Source organism: Phyllostomus hastatus, unplaced genomic scaffold, assembly GCF_019186645.2.
Source record: "Phyllostomus hastatus isolate PE091 unplaced genomic scaffold, TTU_PhHast_1.1 phas_contig_699, whole genome shotgun sequence".
Classification (NCBI taxonomy): domain Eukaryota; kingdom Metazoa; phylum Chordata; class Mammalia; order Chiroptera; family Phyllostomidae; genus Phyllostomus; species Phyllostomus hastatus.
In genome coordinates, this window is record NW_025333941.1 from 1206928 (window position 1) to 1224674 (window position 17747).

General features: G+C 39.1%; 1 pseudogene; it reads left to right on the forward strand.

Annotated features, from left to right (window-relative positions):
* The first annotated feature begins 1394 nt into the window (after positions 1-1394).
* On the forward strand, positions 1395-11209 carry LOC123825903 (annotated as a pseudogene).
* The last annotated feature ends 6538 nt before the right edge of the window (positions 11210-17747 follow it).

Here is a 17747-nt window from a genome sequence, read left to right on the forward strand (position 1 = left end):
TGACACTGGACTCACAGTATTCTCAATAATGCTTGCCTTTTCACTGGGCTCACCCTGCACTGACCAGGGTCCCTGGAAATCCCCTGGCATTGGCTGAAATTCTACTTCTGCCCTTTAGGGGACAATATTGAGACACACAGGAATTAGACACAGGAACCTGGCTTTGGTTAAGAAGATGTAGTAGGAGCTTGATTTTCATCCCCTGCTTCAATAAGCTTTTCTTGGGCGCTCCCTCTTGACTGCTCTGTCCCACCTGCTACTTCTAGAGACTGTTAACAAAAAGGGGCTCTTCAGTAATCCTGACAAGCTCTGGGAGCCACATGGCAGGCTTGACAAGCCTCACTGGATATTTTTTTCAATTACTTTATTGTTGTTCAATTACAGTTTTCTGCATTATCCCCCCACCACTTCCCCCTTCCACCCAAGCCAATTCCACCTCCCTCCCTTGCTTCCACCCTCCCCTTTGGTTTTGTCCATGTGTCCTTTAGAGTAGTTCCCAAAAACCCTTCTCCCCACTGTCCCTTCCCCACTCCCATCCGCCTATTGTTAGATTGCTCTTAATTTCAGTGTCTCTGGTTATATTTTGTTTGCTTTTTTCTTTTGTTGATTATGTTCCCACCAGTGAATGAGTGGATCAAAAACTCTGGTACCTTTACACAATGAAATTCTATGCAGAAGACATAAAGAAGGATCTTCTTCCCTTTGTAACAGCATGGATAGAACTGGAGAGCATTATGCTACATGAAATAATCCAGGCAGGGAGGGACAAATACCATATGATCTCACAGGATATTCTGATCAGAAATTTCTAGGTGGGCAGGAGATGGCAGGTGGCCACATCCCAGGCCTATAGATTCTTTAGGAAAGTTCATTCTCTTCCTTGAGTCAGCCACGATCCATTTTTTTTTCCCATCTTGGATAAGATAACTTTGAGAAATCAAAATGATTTCCTTTGCTGGACCATTCAAATGCCCAGAATCTGGAGCATGTGTATGATAACACAGAACCCATTATATTATCTGGTCCTCTGCACACCTTCTCTCTGTCTTATAAATATTAATAATCCTGTACCCATCAATGTGAAAAGTGTATTTCTCCATTTTTCCTTTTTCCTAATTCTGGAGATTTCCCTGCTATGTTATCTCTCACCTCCTAAAGGATTCTATGCAAAGTTTTCTCTTTGTACTTTGAATATAATGTACAAAATAAGATGTAAAACTGCCTTTCTTAAAAGGATTTGAGTCCTTTCACCCAGGCATAAGAGGTCAGTTTTCCTCAGATAAATTTATTATATTGATTTCAAGTTTGAATGTTTCTTACTTTAACAGGGCCTGGGAGTACCTCCTCCCTCAGAGGTTTCTGTGCTTCTCTCTACCCTATGTCTGGCATCATCCATGGGCAAGTCTAGTGACCACAAGAAAGCCTCTCAGGAAGAAATCAGAGGTTGTCCCACAGTCAGAAACACGAGGTCAGGTCCAATAAACAGACATGGAGAAACATCAAACTCCTTGGAGGACCAGGAAGCCCACAGGCACCTGATCTTTCCTCACAGTTCTTTCTTCCTGGGGAAACAGGACACCTCCCCCTTCACACCCAAAAACTGCAGGTCCTACTGAGACTTCTGGCTTTGAATCTTTGTCCCTGGGAGCAAAATCCAGTCTGGTGAAAATGTGAGATAGAAGAAGAGTTCTCTATGCAAGTATCACCATGCTTGATCCTTATCACTGCCAGACTCATTTTTGTGACCTTCCTGCTGGGAGGAAATAAAAGCTTCTCATAGAATTTAAGAATATGAAGGAGACTGCATTCCCACCTGAGTTTCTGGGTCACAACCAGAAATGATCCCCATATTTTGAGGACAGCCAGGACTCCCTGTTCTCTGCTGAGAGACCACAGACCAAGACACAGCACAAGTCAGTATTGGCACAAGTGGGTCCTCCTCTCAGGGATAAATGGGCCCCCACTACCCTCACTATTACAAGTGTTCCCTACAGAGCAGGAAGATCTACTTCACTTGAGAATTTGTGACATGCAAGGTCTCTGACCCACTGCAGCCCCTTCAGAATCTGTAATGTAACAGAATTTGGAGACTTTCCCTGTAGACCAGAGAACAGAAGTGGATCAACCTTCACATCAAGATATATCATTTTGAATGGACACCCACATTAGTGGGACAGCTGCGGAGGCTGTATTTTTAAGGTTTCACCTGGGAATTGTGATGTTTAATAAGTTTCACAGTTGATGTGATGAACAGCAGGGTTGATATCCTTGTGACAGGTTTTTCTGACTTAGCTTCAGACCACCTGCTCTGTAGGGAGAAGTCAAATGTGATCAAGAGAAGGCTGTGGGAAAGGCCTATGTGCAGCTGACAGGAAGTTCTTGGGTATGTCCAAGCCCCCAAATCCAAGTTTATTGCTTTCCAAACACAGCATGAGAGTCTATGTGTGGGTGGGTGTGTTTATATTCATGTGTGCATGTGTGTGGTGTTGAGAAACCTCAGGAGTTCCCAGGGAACTGAAATGTAAGAGAGCACTATTGGTAAAGAGAGACTGGGGTGGCAGAAGGAAAGCAGGAAGTGGGAGGGTCTTATGCAGAGACCCAGCCCCCAGACCACATGCCAAGAATAGTAAACATGCCCCAGAATAAAGCTCAGCACACAGGTTGGACACAAAGCAGATTGCACTATTCTGGACAGAGGTACCTGTGAGCCTTACAGAACCTCCAGCTTTTCTCAAAGAGGCAGCCACAGAGCAGACAACATATACCATGGGATCCCTATCTGTCTCTAGCCATACAAGACTTGTCCACTGGCAAGAGCTCCTGCTGGCTGGTAAGTAGGAAACAATTCCTTGGAGTACACTAAGGATCTGACACAGAGACTGGCTGGGATCTTCTGAAGAGACCAGTGCTCTGAGAAAAGAGGGAAGGCTTCCATGTGGACCTGAGGGTAAAGGATGGGGAGCATAGTAGGATTGGGAAGGGGGTAAGTAAGAGGAAAATCTCAAAATCTGGAATGATGAGAGGCAGGAAAACCTCAATTGCTGTTTATTTCCTGTTATTCATCATTGAATATTAAATAAAACTGATAATGATAACAATGATTTATGTCAGGAAACACTAGAAAAAATAAAAACTTAACCAGGGGCGCAAGGCATTGCCTTTGCCACCAACCTGAGAAATGCTCAAATATCTCCTAAATGGTACAACCCTGGGATTGCTCATTCATTCAGCTCCATCTACTTGCAGCCTGTCTAGTCCCTGGAGGTAAAAGATCCAACGAGGCCCTGCTTTATTTGAGCCCATATTCAGGAGGAGAGAGGGAAAAGGAAAGATCTAGATGTCATGCAAGGTATGCATAAGATCCATGGGAAAAAGGAAGTGAAGAGAGAGGATCTTTAGAGAAGGTGGTCAGCAAAATGTCTTCCAAAAAAATGCCCCTGAGTGTAAGAAGGAGTCTGAGCATAATGAGGGGGCGAGCAAGAAAACACCTAGAGGAGACTATTTGAAACCAAAAAAAGTAACAATTTTAGAGGTGCTGAAATAATGGGGTCCATGCTATGGAACTTGACCATGGAAGACACCTGCTCACTTTTACGCCAAAGCTGAGAAATAAAGAGACCTACTCAGAAATCAGAACCTCATCTTTCCATCAAAAAATATATATATACAAGCATATTTTTTTTCTTATTTCCTAGTCTCACTCTTCAACTTCTGGTGCCAGCCCAGCATAGCTGAACTCAATATTGTGTCAACATTTACTGCTAAAGGGGAGACTGCGCGTCTACCTCTCTGCAATACGCCTCCTGGTGCTAGAGCCTTCATATGGTACAGGGGGCAAAGCAGGGAAAAAAATCGTATGATTGCATTTTTTATAAGAAATGTAACAGGTGATATAAAAGGCCCTGCGTACAGTGGTCGAGAGAGAATAACCCCTGATGGATCCTTGGTGATAGACAATGCCAACATGAATGATGCAATAATGTACACCGTAGAAGTCTACCTTGAAGGTGAAATAGAAGTCATTGGATTTGGGTGGCTTCATGTATACGGTGAGTGATTGCTATCCTACCACTGGGTGCTGAATGGGGTGGATTCTACTTCACACACAGGAGAGATACCTGTGTGTATCTCTCCTTGGATTTTGTGTAGATGGATTTTCTAAGTTATCAGTTGCCTTTCCAACTTGCACCCCTGTGGACAGTCACTACAGACAGAAGGATCATTGTGGTAGAAGTTACTCTGCAGAGGGAGTTCCATCTCACTTCAGCCCCCTGAGCACCTGCCTATGAACTTGACCTTAAGAATGACTTTGACATACTAGGTCAAAGCATGGTCTGAGATACCCCCTGAAATTCATGCAGAGCTCAGCTCAGAAATTCCTCTCCAGAACCTTGCCCCAGGGATCTTGAACCCCGGGGACAGTTGTGGGTATGTCCCAAGTTGTGTTTGAACTCCTGGGACAATCTGAGTGAGAAACAGTTTAATGGAATCCCAAGACAAAAAGATCCTGAGCTAGTCACTAGTCAGGGCTCAGGCCTAAGAGCCACATGTTGGCAAAAATGGAGTTTTGTATCTCCTGAATCTGTGTGTAGAGCACAGTTAGGCAATGTCCTTGTGTAAAACTGACTGTCCTGAGAGTCTTAGAAAGGTTCAGAAGAAAGTCAGCATCCCCAGAAAGAAACTTAGAAAAAAAGATGCTCCTGGAAGCTCCTTATTTACCAGGGATCAGTCCAGCAATCCTCTCTTGGAACCAATCAATGAGTGATGCCTCTTATATGAACAGATCTTCTGTCCCTGGTTAAGGTCAGATGATGTAAATATTGTACAGTTTGTACACTCACAACTTAACAGCCAACTTTCCTTGACAACAAATGGAGGTACCCATAAATACAGTCACAACATCAAAGTCACACAGAGCATGAGCAAATGATGAGAGTGCCTCAAGGCGTGTCTGTGGTCTTAGATTTAATTCCTCTACCTTAGAGACCCAATGAGGGTGTCTTTGAATTTTTAAGCCAACAATTTGGTGCAGATTCTTTTGTCCTAGGCATGCTCATCTCACAGGAACACCTTTTGGCCTGTGTAGTAACAAAAAGGAGAAATCATGTGTTTTTACTCTAGAACAAACTACCTGCAGTGACAATCAGAATCACTGAACAGGTCTCCCCCTCACATGGCCTATCCACACCTTCCTGCACTGGACTTCACATCAATTATTTATTTGCTTCTTGTTTTTGGTAGAGTAACCCCAAGCAAATGTAAAGAAAGCACTTTGCCTACTCACTCCTCACTCTATGCCTGAAACAAACTCATGGACCAACATGTAACAAACATTCAGCTGGTTTTGATGAAACAGGAAGAAGTAGATGATGATTGAATGAATGAATGAATGAATGATCCAAAATCACTTCAGAGCCTGGAACCTGGATTCAGTCCATTAAATTCTTGCCATGACAGAAAGGTTTTCTGTGCCTCCAGGAACTGAGACCATCATCTCAAATCAGTTTCTTTTCTGTAATAAAAATAATCTTTCTGTAATTTCTCTTAGGCCCAGTATGTTAATAATAATTGTCACATGCAAAAGAATTTTACGTTTCTCCCAAATTAATATCTTATAGCCACCTAACACTTATTGCCCACATGGTCCAGAATTTCAGCAAGTCCATGACACCACTTGCTATGAGGCACTTGTTTTGCATTTGCACCTGCCCTTACCTGCCCTCAGGGGAGAGAGGGTGACTTTAATGGTTAAGGGCACAACACTTTATTCTGCTGCCTTAATGCACTTCTGCCTGTCCTTTTTCCTCTTCCCTAAATCACTTCTTGGATTTTTCTCTATCATTTTTGGCTCACTGACCCATTTTGCTCACTGACTAATTTGGGTCTCACTCAATTCGAAAGCTCTGACCCATTTTTGACCCAGAGGCCTGAGTAGTCAATATACCACTGGCTTTCCCCTGGACTCTATGTGTTAATCTGTAAAAAATCCAGCCTCTGGGATGTCTTGGGAAGTGGTACCTCATAGAAACACACTTCAGCAGGGTGACAGGAGTCTCTACAGCTGCAAGAAAACACTTCTTGTCAACCAGGCAGTCAGATTGTCAGTGAAGAACAAGAATTACAGGGGTATATTTGACTCCCAATCTTAAGTCTCTCCATAACCAAACATTGAGACTTAAATGACACCTGAGAAAGTCTGTACTTTCCACCAGACATATAGCTAGTGGCCATACATTCTCTGAGCAACCAGATTCCTATGCATTTTCTAGTGATGCACAGACCTCCTGGGTTCTTTCAAAGACTCAAGTTGACTGAGATGTGAGAGGAGCCAACTCTGGTTGAAGAAGCTTTTGGAGAAAGGAAAGGTACCACACAGGGCAAACTTTATTCTCTTCCCTGTAGAGCAAAGTCAACCACACCCAATATGACATGCAACTAAGTCAACCTGGAGAATTTTGACTTTCATTTTTGTAAGTAATATTGGTGTTGAGCATTTTTTCTGGAGAAATGTCTATTCAAGTGTTTTGTTCATTTTTAAGTCAGTTTATATGTGGTTTTGCTGTGGCTGTTGAGTTGTAGAAGACTTTTTGTATATTCTAGACATTAACCTTTCATTTTCCATATGACTTGCAAAATATTTTCTCAAATTCCATACATCACCTTTCAACCTGTTGTGTTTTTTGGTGAAGAAAATATTTTCATTTTGACAAAATACAAATGACCTGTTTTTTACCTTTGTTCTTAGTGCCATATTCATAAAATCATTCCAAAACCAATATCATAAGCCTTCTCCTTATACTTTTCTAAGCATTTTATGGTTTTGGATCCAACCTTTGAAATTTGATCTATTTGATTGAATTTTTGTGTGTGGGATCAGACAATAACCTATGTAACTTGTCTGCATGTCAATATAACTGTGCAACATATTTGTTGGAAAGATTGCCTTTTCTTTATTGAACAGTCTTTACTGCCTAATAAATTATTTGACAAAAGCTAAATGGGTTTCCCCTTACTGTAAACTTGCTTGGCTCCAGAGATGGACAAAGTGGTAAGCCTGCCTTCCACAACATGGATAAAGTTCACATAAGGAGTAGGGTATAATACTTTGTGAAAAAAAAGTGTTAGTAAAAGGTTAGTAAAAGCTGAAGAGAGAAAAATTCTATCTGATGATGAGGTGATAGGACATATGGGCTGGGAAGAGGTTTTGTGAGCTGCTAACATAGATGACTGAGGGAATATGAATGGAATCATCCTGGGATTATATATGGTCAGAGTGGAGCTGCAGCTCTCTCCTTACATAAGTTCACCTGAACTTAGATAATTATCCTTCTGCAAATGTCAGGAACATACTCTGGTAACTCTTACTTAAGTCACTGTGGCTGTGAGTGGTTGAGATCTGAGTAAGTATCATGGTTCTTTGTGTGAAGTCCATCTTAATCAGTCACATTCCCTGTTCCTCCACAGAGCCTGAATTAGTGGTTGCCCTCAATGCTAGTAGCACCACAGTCACAGAGAATAAGGAGTCTGTGGTCTTGACCTGCAAAACAAATGCACTCTCCATTCACTGGTTGTTCAATTACATGAATCTGCAGTTCAATGAGCGCATGAAGTTGTCAACGGCCCACCAAAGCCTCACCATAAGCCCTGTGAAGAGGGAAGATGCTGGGACTTACAAATGTGAAGTTTCCAACCCCATCACATCTACTACAAGTTTGCCTGTTATGCTGCATGTGCAAACTGGGTGACAATCATTTGCTGACATAATTTATTAAATTTCAAATAAAATATTTTTCAGCATTATAGTAGATTTTTTTAAGGTGAATAGTTCTTAAAAGATTTGCATTAAATCAATAAACACTCAAAAATGTAAGCAGACATTGTCATTATTGTTGAATTAAGGTCATATTTCAGGTAACTCTCATCTCAGGTTGGTCTCATTTGTACCATGTCCCCAGTGGAGGTGAAATTGTGTCCTTCAGAGGATGAGCATTGGTCCTGTGATAACCAGTGGGAGCAGGTGATGAGCTCATAGAATCTGAGCTAATTTCTTCTTCATGTAAACATGTGGAAGGCACCTGGACACTGTTGTAGACAATGGGAATGGACAAGAGGACACTGCTTTGAGTAGCAACACTGATCTTTGTCTTTCCCTTTCCTTCAAAAGATTTCTAAACCTTCATTATTCTTATTTATGTGTCAATAAAATTATTTCCATAAGTTCAATACATTTCTGCTCTTTTTGTTAGTAATAAATAATTGGAAGCTTTGGTAATAAAACCAACACTTTAGCTCATATGTCCTAGTTTAGACCAATGTCCATGGAATTAGAAATGACCTCACACCTTATGAAACTAAGTTTTACCTGTTTTGTCTTTGGTATCTCTTAGAGAAGAGGACACCACCCAGAGCTACAAAGAATGCAGGTGAATTTTTAGGGTGAAGATTTATAACCTCGAGTGACTGTTAAAACTTTCATCTTATGTTTTATGGAAAAAACTTCATCAGAGAAAAATATGTGGTGAAAGTCAATTCTTCTGCACTTAAGTAACTAATGAAGCCAAATCAGGTGTCACCAGCCAAGTCCTCCCTGACTCCATCTGCTCCTTTCTAGGTCTCATTCAAATGTCACAGAGACATGAATGTTTTCCTTGACCATCTTACATAAGAAAGTAACTGCCCAACCCATCCACTCTTTATCTACTGCTTCCCACCTTGTTCTTCTTTATAGAGCTTATCACCATCAGGAAAGCTTTCAGAGGTCTCTCTTGGACTTCATCATTCAACTTCTTTACCCAGTGGGCTCTCATTTCTACTCTGATTTTTTTATAGGTCCCTCCCTCAGGCCAGGCTTTGTAGCCTCAAACAATTCACAGTGTGGATTCAACCTCTCTGGAGTTTGTCGTATCATGGCATGTGGTCAGCAAAGCCACTCAAGCTCTTAACTTTACAATTTTAGCCTTTCAAATAAATTTTCATCCAGCCTTACCTCTACTCTAGTATCAATTCAGACTCAAGTGCTTGGGCAGGTAACTATTCTATTGCTTAGAGATACTGTTCCCAATTCCACTACATTTGGTGGGCTTTCTTTAATTACCCTAGCTATCCTCCAGGGCCCAGAGCACAGACCCTGGGCAGGACTTCACAGAGACCTCTCCACAAAAACAAGCAATAGTCTGCTTTGGGTTTAAAGATATCTCCTTAATTGTTATATTCTTATTTATTTTTCTATCTACTGCATGGGATGCTATGTAAATAGACTGTTAGAGAAGTTATTTTTGAATAACAAATATTTTCAATGTATAATGCTATTTCCACTAATTAGTATGGAGAAAGGCAAGCAATTAATCGATTGTACATACCTAGTGTTTTTAAACCACGTGTGCACACTTGGTTCATGAAGCTTCTCCTTCTTATAAAAATATTTGATATTTTTCACCATGTGAACAATGAATCCTGTTCCATGGCAGCCACAATCATTCTCATTAGAATCACATAAGTACTCCAATCATATATGTGCACATTAATATTACATATGTCATTGACTCATTCTTTGGATATGTTATTGTTAGATGTAGGCATTCCTAGGAGGAATGAAAATCAGCAGGTGAGAAAATGGCACCATTGGAAACTGCAGACACTACTTAGGAAAATTAGTGTCTGTGGTTGGCTTTCAGGCATAACAGGATGTAGCTTTCACCTAGCAACCAGTTCTAGCCATTCAGACTCTAATACCCCAATGATACTTTTCTGCATTTAAAAATCCTGATCTAAGAACAACAGAGTGAGTCCCAATGTCCCTCAATAGGCTCCACTTTGCCCCACAAGTCCCAACTTCCCTCAGTTGGCTCTACGTTGTCCTACAAGTTCCTACCTCCTTTAGTTCCCTCTCCAACCTCCCTTGGTTGACTCTACTTTCCCCCACAAGTCCCATTCTCTCTTGGTTGGCTCCACAACCTCCCTTGGTTGACCCCACTTTCCTCTTAACATCCCTCAGTTGGCTCCACTTTTCCTCTTATTCCCTGCTAACACACCCTGCTCTCCTTAACTCACTGTGTCTGTCTGGGTTCTTGAGTGACTCTGACCTACCAGTTATTCACAGATTTAGCAAAAATAACATCACTTTAGTCATAAAAATTATTGCCCATTAATGAACTAGAAATTGGGTTAGTTTTGTTATATTTTAATTTATGTGAGCCAATTAAGTGAAGGAATTATTATAAACCAGTTCCAATTATTTCCAGATTATGTGGATATATAGACATCTATACAGAGGGACACCACCTATGACCTGATTGTTTAATTTTAAAACTAATTAACATTCTGAGAATATTGGGAAGGTCTCAGGGCTTTCCAATTTCTCAGGAAAAATTCAAGAAAAAGTTAAAGTATAAAGAAAAGAAATCTCATAAAATAGTGATCAAATTGTGAACTCCATAGAGGAATCAATTAGGAATATGCTGGTAAGATTGGAGATGTGTTTGGATCATATATGAACAAGTGATGATTATAGATCCAATCTGTGGCTGGATGACTTGACCTTGTTTTGTCTACAGAAGTTGAGAATAGAGTTCTTTGGCAATCCCAGAGTCAACTAACCAAGTGGCATGAGTTTGAGGCCATGGAAAGATAAGATGAAACTGTACAGCTGCATGATCAAATTGTTCATGAAAGTCAAACTAACATGAATGAAAAAAAAAAGACTTGAAACTGTTATTTTAAATGTTATGGGGAGAAAATTGGAGACCAGTCAGGAACTGAATAAAGGTCTGGAACAATTTATTGGAGAACAAGAAACCTGGCATGAAGTTGCAGGGCTTGACATCACTGAATGTGATGCTGTTAAGGCAACCTTTTGTTTGAAGAAGCTTACGATGACTTTTTGACACAGACACTTACACTGTTAGCAGTGCAATGAAGTTAAATATACCATAGGTGGACTTGGAAACACTGAACTTTTAAGTAAGTATTTTACACTAACATTGAAACTGAACAACAGTAATCTGAGAACTTTGTTTGGACTTCACATATGGGCAAGCCATATTACTCCTAATTCAAAAGCAAGTGCAAAAGCAAACAGTACAACATAAAATATGCTGACTGGACAGCTAGTCAAATAAGCAGAGTTTACCATTTTGCAGGTAAGAAGGAAACCAAACACTCTCTTAAGGCAGTCAAAGACATGGAAACACAGCAGATTACCCAGTCTTAAGGTTTCAAAACCTCTTTCACATTACATTTCACAACTGCTCAATTAAACTCCTTGGCCTGTGAGTTATTTAGTAAATGCCTAGTACTATTTATATACTAATTTTCTATTTAGGCAGTTGTAAAGATGTTGTTCATGTAAATTGAGAACTGCCTTGTACTGCTAAGGTGAAAGACAGGGGAAGTCCATGGAAGAAAGCTTTCAGGGAGGAGGGTCCTATTGCTTGTAAATCATTCTTCTCAAATCACAGTCATATAACTGCTTTTAAACTATAGCCTGATGCAGAGGATACTTCATTAAATAAATCATAAGAATATATTTTAATAAACAAATAAATAAATAAAATTTTAGTCAGGACACAGGTATAAAAATGCAAAAAAACATTAATACAACTGCTTTAATAAGTTGAATTTATTCATTCATAATATTACATTTTCACTAATTTTTAGAGATGAATTTTAAAGTTTGTATTTGAAAGGAAAAATATTTTTTTAAAAGTGATGGAAGGGCAGGTGCTCCTCCCATCAGTGAGCCTTTTAGTGACTGTCATTTAAAAGCTTCCATTTGCACTCTGTCCAAGAAGGATGTGCAAATATCCTCATGTTGTCTCCACAAAAAAAACATAAGAAGGGTAACAAGCAATCTTAAAACAAAAAACATCCAGAAATGCTAGAAAATCACAATCTATGGAAGTCCAACAACCAAGGAGAACAGAGAACCCCCCCCCCCCAAGTAGGGAGACTGTAGGTGTGGTATGATGGTGAAGCTTCCTAACATCAAGTGGCTATTAAAACTCCCATCTTATCTCAAAGCAAGCAGAAGAAAGAAAATAATTAAGATCAGAGCAGACATAAATGGCATGGAAACTAAAAGATGAATCCAAAGGATCAATAAATCCAGGAGCTGGTTCTTTCAAAAGACAAACAAAATCAACAAGCCTTTAACTAGACACATCAACAACAACAACAAAAAACACATGAGTCAAATAAATAAAACCAGAAATGAAACTGGTGAAATTACAACCAATACAGAAATGCAGAGAATCATATGAAAATACTATGGACAAAAGCTTTCCCACTAAGATCAGGAACAAGTGCATATGTTTTAACAGTTTCTATCCAACAGAGTGTTGGAATTCTAGTCACAGTGTTCATACAAGAATAAGAAATAAAAAGCATCCAAATTGGAAAGGAGGAAATAAACCTGTCACTGTTTGCAGATGACATGATAGTGTTCATAGAAAACCCTATTAACTCCACTAATAAACTTCTGGACCTAATAAATGAATTCGTCAAAATATCAGGGTGCAAAGTCAACATTCAGAAAACAAAGGCATTTTTGTACACCAACTATGACGTATCAGAAATAGAAATTAGGAAAAATATTCCATTTACTATAAGAACAAGAAAAATACGGTACTCAAGAATGAATTTAACCACAGTAGTAAAAACCTGTACTCAGAGTTCTATATAACACTGACGAAAGAAATTAAGGAAGACACAAATAATTGGAAGCATATACCATGTTCATGGACTGGAAGAATTACCATCATTAAAATGTCCACACTACCCAAGGCAATCTATAGATTCAATGTAATCTGTATGAAAATACCATGACATGTTTTGCAGATATAGAACAAATGTTTCAAAAATTTATATGGAACCATAAATACCCTTAATGGCCTCAGCGATTTTGAGACAAAAGAACAAAGTAGGAGGGGTCATAATATCTGATATCAAACTATATTACAAGGTCATTGTAATCAAAGCAGTCTGGTACTGGCATAAGAACAGACACATAGACCAATGGAAGATAATAGAAAGGCCAGAAATAAATCCATATCTAAATGGTCAATTAATATTTGACACAGGGAGCAGGACATAAAAATGAATAAAAATAACCTCTTCATTAAATGGTGTTGGGAGATCTGAATTAGTACATTCAAAAAGTAAATGGAATTAGACCACCAAATTACACCATATGGCAAAATAAAATTAAGATGGATAAAAGTTGTAAATGTAAGTCATGACATCATAAAAGTCCTAGAGGAAAACCTAAGAATGAAAATTTCAGATATCCTACCTAGCCAGCAGTAGTACCACTAATACATTCCCTATGGCAAAAAAATTGAAAGAAAAGAATAAACAAGTCGGACTACATCAAACTATAAAGCTTCTGCATGGCTAAAGAAAACAACAATAAATTGGAAAGAGAACAAACTGTAAGGAAAAACATATTTGCCAGTGAAACCTCAGAAAAAAAAAACTTAATCTCCAAAATATATAAAGAATTCACACAACTCCACACCAAGAAGACAAGCAATCCAAATAGAAAATGGGCAAAGATCTGAACATACACTTCTCCAAGAAAGACAAGCAAAGGGACTACTGACATATAGGAGAAGGCACAGCATGACTAGACATTAGAGGGTTATTAAAATTAAGAACTGACAGTAACCAGAGGAGAGAAGGGAGGGCATACTCAGGGAAAAAGAGGGAAAGGATTTTCAGGAATGTCTATAAAGTATACATGCACAAAACCAAAAAGGGGTAAAATCAAGGGTGGGAAGTGTGGATGGCTAGAGTAGGGGGAGTGGTGGGAGAGAAATGGAGACAACCATACTGAACAACAATAAAAAAAGTAAAAAAGAAAATGAAGTACCACTTCACACCAGTCAGAATGCCCATCATTAAGAAATCAATAAACAACAAATGCTGGTGAGGTTGTGGAGAAAGGAGTACCTTGAAAGAATGTTGGTGGGAATGCAGACCAGTGTGGTCACTGTAGAAAACAATGTAATTCCCTCCAAAATGTAAAAATTGAACTGCATTTCAATCTATCATTCCCACTGCTGGGACTACGCCCTAAGAATGCTGAATCACCAATTCCAAAGGACCTATGCACCCCAATGTTCATGGCAGTGTTATTGACAATAGCTAAGTGTTGGAAATAGCCTGAGTGCCCGTCAGTAAATGAGTGGATCAAAAAAACATGGTGCATTTATACAATAAAATACTACATGGCAGAAAAAAAAGGAGATCCTACTACTGTTTGTGACAGTATGGATGGAGCTGGAGAGCATTATGCTAAGTGAGATAAGCCATGTGGTAGAAGACAAATACCATATGATCTCATCTTTAACAGGAACCTAATCACCAAAACAAATGAATGAGGGAAATAGAACCAAAGATTTATAACTAAAGGAGAAAGTGATAGTGACCTCAAGAGGATGAGAAGGGGGAAACTGGGGAAGAAAGGGGAAGGACAAGTAAAGGAACACAAATAGAGACTTAGTGGGCATGGAGCATGGGGGAGAATGACTGTGGGAGTTGGGAGCCTGGGTTTGGGGTGAGCAATGGGGAAAAAGCAGGGCAACTGTAACTGAACAACATTACATAAATAATTAAAATTAAAAATTAAAAATTGCCATCTTATATTCTATAGGAAAACCTGCATCAGGGAAAACTATGTGCTGAATGTCAGTTTCTCTTCACTTCAGTAACTCATGAGGACAAAGTAAATTACAGCAGCTATACTGTAGAATCAAGACTATTCTTGTTTGTTTTATATGATGTTTGAGCAAAAAAAAAAATAAAAGGTGAGTGCAGACATATGTAAAATACAGCATCCTGGGAGATGAAATCCTGGCTCTGTTCAAGGATTCTCAGCTATTTTGCCCCTGTACCTACATTGCTAGGAACTGACACATTGTTATAACTTGCAGGAACTGAAGGAGATGCAAACTGGCTCTTAGCTGAAAGGGATTTAGTTGTGGTTCCCTCCACTGAGAAGAAGGCATTTGTGTTATGACCTAGAGGACTTAATGTTCCCTCACAGTCAACAACCTTTAGACAGTTTCTTCCTGTCTATAGGCCTCTGACATCTATTTTTGTAGACCACTCTGTTAAAAATATAATTGTAATTTGGTAATGGCTGACACTTTATCTAGGATTTTGAAACATACATAAGTGTTTTTGAAAGCTTCTTTCCAATGTTAAGAACAAAGGAATATGTACTCAAATACTGGGCCTATTATATTGAATTTTAATGTTTCTGGTGTGCCAGTCTCTGAGGAAGAGTAGAAACCTACCATACTTGAATAACTTTACAACCAAAACATAAAATGACACCCTCTTGAGGTTTTATGAAAAGTTTTGCTTTTCTTTATTTAAAGTGCTTTAGGAAGCACAGATTCCCATATTTCCTTTTGTTCTAAAATCTCTCCAGCCTTTGAATTTACCTCGTTCAGTTCTGTTTCACTACCCTATTGCATGAACTTTAGTCAAGTCTTACTTTTATTTCTAAGCTTGTTTAATGCATGTGTTTCTTTAACATAACCTCCCCATAACTAGTTAACCATGTCATCTTACTGAAAGGGTCAATTTCTAACATATTTTTAATTCTTCCAAAATTTTTCCTTACCTACTTAATTAGAAATTTTTTGTTTGTAATTTTCTTGCCTCTCTTCTTCCTGGATTTTTGATGCTAGAGATTACCTGACTTCACAGTTCCTCCTTGGCCCACAGGTGTCATGAAAAGAAGCTTGGCTCAGAATCCACCAATGTGTTCCAGCAAGAAAGGACATATTGCAACACCCTAACTGTCAACAGTATATTCATGTCACATACATTGTTACTGTACCTTCAAGAAACAAGATCAGAAAGATTATAAAGAAGAAATCCTATCATAAAACTCAAATACCTAGTAAGCATTCAGGTCTCTGTTATGTCATCCATACACTGGCCTGCCCTGAGTTTCTTTGAGGCCCCATGTTACCTGCAGTTCAAAGTAGACATCACTGTCCTCATTCTTTGTTGTCTTTGTTGTTTTTTACAAATTCCACATGCCTGTCCTTAAAAAACCTGAATCCAGAACTAGGAAATTGTAAATAAATATCTCATCTGGTTCTCTTCATTTTCTGCTCCCTGTGGCTCTGTTATGTTGAACTGAGAATTTTGGAGCCTGTCCATAGGTAGATTGTGTGTAAGTAGAGGTGAACGGAGAGTGAAGTGATGGAGGAATGGGGTGTCCCAGTGTCAGATGGAAAATTGTGGTGACTGGGAGTTGTAAAGGTATTAGGTATTGTATTCTTCAAAGGGACCTAAAGTGCCATGTAGGAGGGTTTGTTTGGAGACTCAGAAGGAGGCTGAATAATATGAATGAGGGGTTGACCTTCCTGTTGAGGGAGGGGTGACGAGCTAGTTGGGTGAAGTGGGGGTATCATTCATCCACATTAGTATGGCCATGAGGGTAAGACACAGGGAGGGGAGGAAAAATAATGTTTTGAAAACTCGTATTTGTTTCCTGACACTGGAACTAGTGGGAGCACCTGATGTACAAGGCCAGTGCGGTCATGCAACATTATATACAGGACAGAAAACAAGGTGGAGGACCAGACAGATTAAAGAGTGGTACTTTCCACAAGATAGGGCACAGAGAAATGGGGAGCAATCATTCAATGGCTATAATGTTGGATAAGAGTAATTAAAATATTTTAGCACAAGGTAGAAATGTTACCTACACATCACAGCAATTAAACTAAATGCAAGTGAATTTTTCACATTTCATTATGCAAATTTTGCCTCATATACTAACTATGCTTAATTAAAAAGACAGATTAAAAAGAAAACATACTGCATAATTTCATTTATGCAAAATTTCAGAAAATGCAAATGAATCTACCCAGAAAGAAAGAACACGAGTAATAGCCTTAAAATTTTGGTGGTTGGCAGGAGCAGAGGAAGGGTTTACAAAGGCAAGTGAAAAGCTTTGGGAGAAATGGAAACACATGGAATTTGTAGGAGTGTTAACAGTGAGCAGGTGGTATACCTTGCAGATATGTGGGTTATGGCCTGTTACTTATATATCAGTCAAGATGTCATCCATACTTGATATCATGAATTGCTTGTGTGGTCAGGAGGAGAGAGCATTGTTTTTGTATTAGTGTGGTTTCTAAGTAGGTAGACCTGGAAATTGTACCCAGAGGAGTACAATAATAAGAACTTTGGCAATTTTTTTAGTACTGACTATGTACTCTATCTGAGGCATATTAGCTTACACAATGCCAAATTGAGGCAGTAAAATTCATTTAGTTCAATGAACTTTCCTACCTTTTGTCCTTTGCACTCACTGTGTCCTGTGCCTGGATCTTTCATTCCTGCCACCTCATGAGCTCGAGGTTTGCCTGGGCTCATTCTCTATTAGATGCTTCTCTTTTAAAAATGTTTTAACTGGTCTTTTACCTAGGTCAGAATTCCTGTTATCTGAGATCATAGTTGTCTATATTTTACACTCTTAAACATTATCACATTTGTATTTTTTTTTTACTCATTTATGAAAGGACACTGACCCTCTGTTGACCATCTCCCGGACTCTCTTCTAATCAGTAAAAAGAAAATAGATACAATCTCAGACCTCATAGACCGGACTTAGCAGTGAGGGAGTCACACAATATTCCAAACAACAGTGAAAACAACATTGTATGACAGTATATTAGAATGAAGTGAGGCATAGTTGAGTTGATTTTCTTTGTTGAATTTCA